The sequence below is a fragment of the Syngnathus leptorhynchus genome, unplaced genomic scaffold, assembly GCF_054491065.1.
Source record: "Syngnathus leptorhynchus isolate UIUO unplaced genomic scaffold, UIUO_Slep HiC_scaffold_83, whole genome shotgun sequence".
Lineage (NCBI taxonomy): Eukaryota > Metazoa > Chordata > Actinopteri > Syngnathiformes > Syngnathidae > Syngnathus > Syngnathus leptorhynchus.
This window is the reverse complement of record NW_028232050.1, coordinates 357,501-365,561: the sequence shown is the minus strand read 5'-3', so window position 1 is coordinate 365,561 and position 8,061 is coordinate 357,501.

Sequence of the window (8,061 nt, the reverse complement as noted above, 5' to 3'; positions counted from 1 at the left end):
AAACGCCGCTCTCCGCCCGGAGCTCATGACAAACGAAAAATTTTCTAAGTGCCAACGGCACTAGCGAGCGAATGTGTCCGCTCGGCGCTGGTTCCCGGGTCGAACCCGGAAGACGAAAAACGCCGCTCTCCGCCCGGAGCTCATGACAAACGAAAAATTTTCTAAGTGCCAACGGCACTAGCGAGCGAATGTGTCCGCTCGGCGCTGGTTCCCGGGTCGAACCCGGAAGACGAAAAACGCCGCTCTCCGCCCGGAGCTCATGACAAACGAAAAATTTTCTAAGTGCCAACGGCACTAGCGAGCGAATGTGTCCGCTCGGCGCTGGTTCCCGGGTCGAACCCGGAAGACGAAAAACGCCGCTCTCCGCCCGGAGCTCATTACAAACGAAAAATTTTCTAAGTGCCAACGGCACTAGCGAGCGAATGTGTCCGCTCGGCGCTGGTTCCCGGGTCGAACCCGGAAGACGAAAAACGCCGCTCTCCGCCCGGAGCTCATGACAAACGAAAAATTTTCTAAGTGCCAACGGCACTAGCGAGCGAATGTGTCCGCTCGGCGCTGGTTCCCGGGTCGAACCCGGAAGACGAAAAACGCCGCTCTCCGCCCGGAGCTCATGACAAACGAAAAATTTTCTAAGTGCCAACGGCACTAGCGAGCGAATGTGTCCGCTCGGCGCTGGTTCCCGGGTCGAACCCGGAAGACAAAAAACGCCGGTCTCCGCCCGGAGCTCATGACAAACGAAAAATTTTCTAAGTGCCAACGGCACTAGCGAGCGAATGTGTCCGCTCGGCGCTGGTTCCCGGGTCGAACCCGGAAGACGAAAAACGCCGCTCTCCGCCCGGAGCTCATGACAAACGAAAAATTTTCTAAGTGCCAACGGCACTTGCGAGCGAATGTGTCCGCTCGGCGCTGGTTCCCGGGTCGGACCCGGAAGACGAAAAACGCCGGTCTCCGCCCGGAGCTCATGACAAACGAAAAATTTTCTAAGTGCCAACGGCACTAGCGAGCGAATGTGTCCGCTCGGCGCTGGTTCCCGGGTCGGACCCGGAAGACGAAAAACGCCGGTCCTCGCCTGGAGGTCCCAGCAAAATCGGCGAAAAAACGACTAAGTGTCAACTTTCGAAAAAACGACTAAGTGCCCACGGCTCTGCGGGGCTTGTGAGTCCGCCCCGCGCCGGTTCGGTGGTCGGCCTCAAAAAGCAAAAAATCAGCCTCTCTCCCTGGAGCTCACCTCGAGGTACCAGGGGGTGAGGTACCCGGGCTAAGGTGCAGTACCTTTTTTGGTCTTCAGGTGCGCCAGAGTACAATGAAATGGTCCCAGTAGTCAGTGTACTCATCGACTTTCCCCCCGTTTTCCAAAGCACCTCGTTTACGAGTATGGAGGAGATGGTGCTGGTCTCCCCACGGCGTCGGACACGCCGTCCTCGACAGCACAAGGTCGGATAGAAGACCTGGAAAGCGCCGTGGCACGCGCTGGAGGTGGGCACTTTGGCGAAAAAACGACTAAGTGTCAACTTTCGAAAAAACGACTAAGTGTCAACTTTCGAAAAAACGGCTAAGTGTCAACTTTCGAAAAAACGACTAAGTGTCACCTCTCTGAAAAAATGGCAAAGTGTCGCCTCTCTGAAATTTTTCTAAGTGCCCACGGCTCTGCGGGCTCGTGCATCCGAGCCGCGCCGGTTCTGCAACCGGCCTAGAATGACGAAAAATAACGGTCTCCTCCTGGAGCTCACAGCCAATTGTGGCGAAAAAGTGGCAAAGTGCCCACGGCCCTGCCGAGCTTTGGCGTCCGCTCAGCGCCGGTGCCGCAGTCGGCCTCGAATGACGAAAAATGACGGTCTCCTCCTGGAGCTCACAGCCAACTTGGCAAAAAGTTTCTAAGTGCCCACGGCCCTGCCGAGCTTTGGCGTCCGCCCAGCGCCGGTTCCGCAGTCGGCCTCGAATGACGAAAAATAACGGTCTCCTCCTGGAGCTCACAGCCAACTTGGCAAAAAGTTTCTAAGTGCCCACGGCCCTGCCGAGCTTTGGCGTCCGCTCAGCGCCGGTGCCGCAGTCGGCCTCGAATGACGAAAAATGACGGTCTCCTCCTGGAGCTCACAGCCAACTTGGCAAAAAGTTTCTAAGTGCCCACGGCCCTGCCGAGCTTTGGCGTCCGCCCAGCGCCGGTTCCGCAGTCGGCCTCGAATGACGAAAAATAACGGTCTCCTCCTGGAGCTCACAGCCAACTTGGCAAAAAGTTTCTAAGTGCCCACGGCCCTGCCGAGCTTTGGCGTCCGCTCAGCGCCGGTGCCGCAGTCGGCCTCGAATGACGAAAAATGACGGTCTCCTCCTGGAGCTCACAGCCAACTTGGCAAAAAGTTTCTAAGTGCCCACGGCCCTGCCGAGCTTTGGCGTCCGCCCAGCGCCGGTTCCGCAGTCGGCCTCGAATGACGAAAAATAACGGTCTCCTCCTGGAGCTCACAGCCAACTTGGCAAAAAGTTTCTAAGTGCCCACGGCCCTGCCGAGCTTTGGCGTCCGCCCAGCGCCGGTTCCGCAGTCGGCCTCGAATGACGAAAAATAACGGTCTCCTCCTGGAGCTCACAGCCAACTTGGCAAAAAGTTTCTAAGTGCCCACGGCCCTGCCGAGCTTTGGCGTCCGCCCAGCGCCGGTTCCGCAGTCGGCCTCGAATGACGAAAAATAACGGTCTCCTCCTGGAGCTCACAGCCAACTTGGCAAAAAGTTTCTAAGTGCCCACGGCCCTGCCGAGCTTTGGCGTCCGCTCAGCGCCGGTTCCGCAGTCGGCCTCGAATGACGAAAAATGACGGTCTCCTCCTGGAGCTCACAGCCAACTTGGCAAAAAGTTTCTAAGTGCCCACGGCCCTGCCGAGCTTTGGCGTCCGCCCAGCGCCGGTTCCGCAGTCGGCCTCGAATGACGAAAAATAACGGTCTCCTCCTGGAGCTCACAGCCAACTTGGCAAAAAGTTTCTAAGTGCCCACGGCCCTGCCGAGCTTTGGCGTCCGCCCAGCGCCGGTTCCGCAGTCGGCCTCGAATGACGAAAAATAACGGTCTCCTCCTGGAGCTCACAGCCAACTTGGCAAAAAGTTTCTAAGTGCCCACGGCCCTGCCGAGCTTTGGCGTCCGCTCAGCGCCGGTGCCGCAGTCGGCCTCGAATGACGAAAAATGACGGTCTCCTCCTGGAGCTCACAGCCAACTTGGCAAAAAGTTTCTAAGTGCCCACGGCCCTGCCGAGCTTTGGCATCCGCCCAGCGCCGGTTCCGCAGTCGGCCTCGAATGACGAAAAATAACGGTCTCCTCCTGGAGCTCACAGCCAACTTGGCAAAAAGTTTCTAAGTGCCCACGGCCCTGCCGAGCTTTGGCGTCCGCCCAGCGCCGGTTCCGCAGTCGGCCTCGAATGACGAAAAATAACGGTCTCCTCCTGGAGCTCACAGCCAACTTGGCAAAAAGTTTCTAAGTGCCCACGGCCCTGCCGAGCTTTGGCATCCGCCCAGCGCCGGTTCCGCAGTCGGCCTCGAATGACGAAAAATGACGGTCTCCTCCTGGAGCTCACAGCCAACTTGGCAAAAAGTTTCTAAGTGCCCACGGCCCTGCCGAGCTTTGGCGTCCGCCCAGCGCCGGTTCCGCAGTCGGCCTCGAATGACGAAAAATAACGGTCTCCTCCTGGAGCTCACAGCCAACTTGGCAAAAAGTTTCTAAGTGTCACATCTCTGAAAAAACGGCTAAGTGTCGACTTTCGAAAAAACGGCAAAGTGTCACATCTCTGAAAAAACGGCTAAGTGTCGACTTTCGAAAAAACGGCTAAGTGTCAACTTTCGAAAAAACGGCTAAGTGTCGCCTCTCTGAAAAAACGGCAAAGTGTCAACTTTCGAAAAAACGACAGAGTGTCGCCTCTCTGAAAAAACGACTAAGTGTCGACTCTGAGAAAATGGCAAAGTGCCCACGGCTCTGCGGGCTCGTGCATCCGACCCGCGCCGGTTCCCCAGCCGGCCTGAAATAAGGCAAAACCAGCCTCTCCGCCTGGAGCTCAGAGCCAACTTGGCGAATATTTTCTAAGTGCCCACGGCTCTGCGTGGCTACGGCGTCTGCCCAGCGCCGGTTCCTGGGTCGAACCCCGAGGACGAGGAATGCCGGTCTCCGCCTGGAGGTCCCAGCTTAATCGGCGAAAATTTTCTAAGTGCCCACGGCTCTGCCGGGCTCGTGCATCCGACCCGCGCCGGTTCCCCAGCCGGCCTGAAATAAGGCAAAACCAGGCTCTCCCCCTGGAGCTCAGAGCCAATTGTGGCGAAAAAACGACTAAGTGTCAACTTTCGAAAAAACGACTAAGTGTCAACTTTCCAAAAAAACGGCTAAGTGTCGACTTTCGAAAAAACGGCTAAGTGTCAACTTTCGAAAAAACGACTAAGTGTCGCCTCTGAAAAAACGACTAAGTGTCGCCTCTCTGAAAAAACGACTAAGTGCCCACGGCTCTGGGGGGCTTGTGAGTCCGCCCCGCGCCGGTTCGGCGGTCGGCCTCAAAAAGCGAAAAATCAGCCTCTCTCCCTGGAGCTCACCAAAAATTTGTCGAAATTTTTCTAAGTTCTCCTCGAGGTACCAGGGGGTGAGGTACCCGGGCTAAGGTGCAGTACCTTTTTTGGTCTTCAGGTGCGCCAGAGTACAATGAAATGGTCCCAGTAGTCAGTGTACTCATCGACTTTCCCCCCGTTTTCCAAAGCACCCCGTTTACGAGTATGGAGGAGATGGTGCTGGTCTCCCCACGGCGTCGGACACGCCGTCCTCGACAGCACAAGGTCGGATAGAAGACCTGAAAAGCGCCGTGGCACGCGCTGGAGGTGTCACTGTGGCGAAAAAGTGACTAAGTGTCAACTTTCGAAAAAACGGCTAAGTGTCAACTTTCGAAAAAACGGCTAAGTGTCAACTTTCGAAAAAACGGCTAAGTGTCAACTTTCGAAAAAACGACTAAGTGTCGCCTCTCTGAAAAAACGGCAAAGTGTCAACTTTCGAAAAAACGACTAAGTGTCAACTTTCGAAAAAACGACTAAGTGTCACCTCTCTGAAAAAATGGCAAAGTGTCAACTGCGAATGTGGTGGTGCATGGAAGGAAGTGGAGGACGGCCGCCTCCTTAAACACAGGCCGAAGAGGAGCGTCAGGGCCGGCTCCTTAAACATGGACCGAGTGTCGCCCTTAACACAGACCAAGGGGAGGACGGCCGCCTCCTTAAACACAGGCCGGAGAGGAGCGTCAGGGCCAGGCTCCTCAAACATGGACCGAGTGTCGCCCTTAACACAGACCAAGGGGAGGACGGCCGCCTCCTTAAACACAGGCCGGAGAGGAGCGTCAGGGCCAGGCTCCTCAAACATGGACCGAGTGTCGCCCTTAACACAGACCAAGGGGAGGACGGCCGCCTCCTTAAACACAGGCCGGAGAGGAGCGTCAGGGCCAGGCTCCTCAAACATGGACCGAGTGTCGCCCTTAACACGGACCAAGGGGAGGACGGCCGCCTCCTTAAACACAGGCCGGAGAGGAGCGTCAGGGCCAGGCTCCTCAAACATGGACCGAGTGTCGCCCTTAACACAGACCAAGGGGAGGACGGCCGCCTCCCTAAACACAGGCCGGAGAGGAGCGTCAGGGCCAGGCTCCTCAAACATGGACCGAGTGTCGCCCTTAACACAGACCAAGGGGAGGACGGCCGCCTCCTTAAACACAGGCCGGAGAGGAGCGTCAGGGCCAGGCTCCTCAAACATGGACCGAGTGTCGCCCTTAACACAGACCAAGGGGAGGACGGCCGCCTCCTTAAACACAGGCCGGAGAGGAGCGTCAGGGCCAGGCTCCTCAAACATGGACCGAGTGTCGCCCTTAACACAGACCAAGCGGAGGACGGCCGCCTCCCTAAATACAGGCCGAACCGGAGCGCGAGTGTCGCTCCTTAAACACGGACCGAGTGGAGGACGGCCGCCTCCTTAAACACAGGCCGAACAAAATGACACAAAGTGTCAACTGCGAATGTTGTCCATCCAAGGAAGGAGCGTGATGCCCGGCCGGCTCCTTAAACACAGGCCGAGAGTCGCCCCGGACGGTCCGCCTCGCGGCGCCCGTCTGCTCGGATAAAATGACACAAAGTGTCAACTACGAATGTTGTCCATCCAAGGAGGGAGCGTGATGCCCGGCCGGCTCCGAAAACACAGGCCGAGAGTCGCCCCGGACGGTCCGCCTCGCGGCGCCCGTCTGCTCGGATAAAATGACACAAAGTGTCAACTGCGAATGTTGTCCATCCAAGGAAGGAGCGTGATGCCCGGCCGGCTCCTTAAACACAGGCCGAGAGTCGCCCCGGACGGTCCGCCTCGCGGCGCCCGCCCGCTCGGATAAAATGACACAAAGTGTCAACTACGAATGTTGTCCATCCAAGGAAGGAGCGTGATGCCCGGCCGGCTCCTTAAACACAGGCCGAGAGTCGCCCCGGACGGTCGCCTCGCGGCGCCCGTCTGCTCGGATAAAATGACACAAAGTGTCAACTACGAATGTTGTCCATCCAAGGAGGGAGCGTGATGCCCGGCCGGCTCCGAAAACACAGGCCGAGAGTCGCCCCGGACGGTCCGCCTCGCGGCGCCCGTCTGCTCGGATAAAATGACACAAAGTGTCAACTGCGAATGTTGTCCATCCAAGGAAGGAGCGTGATGCCCGGCCGGCTCCTTAAACACAGGCCGAGAGTCGCCCCGGACGGTCCGCCTCGCGGCGCCCGTCTGCTCGGATAAAATGACACAAAGTGTCAACTACGAATGTTGTCCATCCAAGGAGGGAGCGTGATGCCCGGCCGGCTCCGAAAACACAGGCCGAGAGTCGCCCCGGACGGTCCGCCTCGCGGCGCCCGTCTGCTCGGATAAAATGACACAAAGTGTCAACTGCGAATGTTGTCCATCCAAGGAAGGAGCGTGATGCCCGGCCGGCTCCTTAAATACAGGCCGAGAGTCGCCCCGGACGGTCCGCCTCGCGGCGCCCGCCCGCTCGGATAAAATGACACAAAGTGTCAACTACGAATGTTGTCCATCCAAGGAAGGAGCGTGATGCCCGGCCGGCTCCTTAAACACAGGCCGAGAGTCGCCCCGGACGGTCGCCTCGCGGCGCCCGTCTGCTCGGATAAAATGACACAAAGTGTCAACTACGAATGTTGTCCATCCAAGGAGGGAGCGTGATGCCCGGCCGGCTCCGAAAACACAGGCCGAGAGTCGCCCCGGACGGTCCGCCTCGCGGCGCCCGTCTGCTCGGATAAAATGACACAAAGTGTCAACTGCGAATGTTGTCCATCCAAGGAAGGAGCGTGATGCCCGGCCGGCTCCTTAAACACAGGCCGAGAGTCGCCCCGGACGGTCGCCTCGCGGCGCCCGTCTGCTCGGATAAAATGACACAAAGTGTCAACTACGAATGTTGTCCATCCAAGGAGGGAGCGTGATGCCCGGCCGGCTCCGAAAACACAGGCCGAGAGTCGCCCCGGACGGTCCGCCTCGCGGCGCCCGTCTGCTCGGATAAAATGACACAAAGTGTCAACTGCGAATGTTGTCCATCCAAGGAAGGAGCGTGATGCCCGGCCGGCTCCTTAAACACAGGCCGAGAGTCGCCCCGGACGGTCCGCCTCGCGGCGCCCGTCTGCTCGGATAAAATGACACAAAGTGTCAACTACGAATGTTGTCCATCCAAGGAGGGAGCGTGATGCCCGGCCGGCTCCGAAAACACAGGCCGAGAGTCGCCCCGGACGGTCCGCCTCGCGGCGCCCGTCTGCTCGGATAAAATGACACAAAGTGTCAACTGCGAATGTTGTCCATCCAAGGAAGGAGCGTGATGCCCGGCCGGCTCCTTAAATACAGGCCGAGAGTCGCCCCGGACGGTCCGCCTCGCGGCGCCCGCCCGCTCGGATAAAATGACACAAAGTGTCAACTACGAATGTTGTCCATCCAAGGAAGGAGCGTGATGCCCGGCCGGCTCCTTAAACACAGGCCGAGAGTCGCCCCGGACGGTCGCCTCGCGGCGCCCGTCTGCTCGGATAAAATGACACAAAGTGTCAACTACGAATG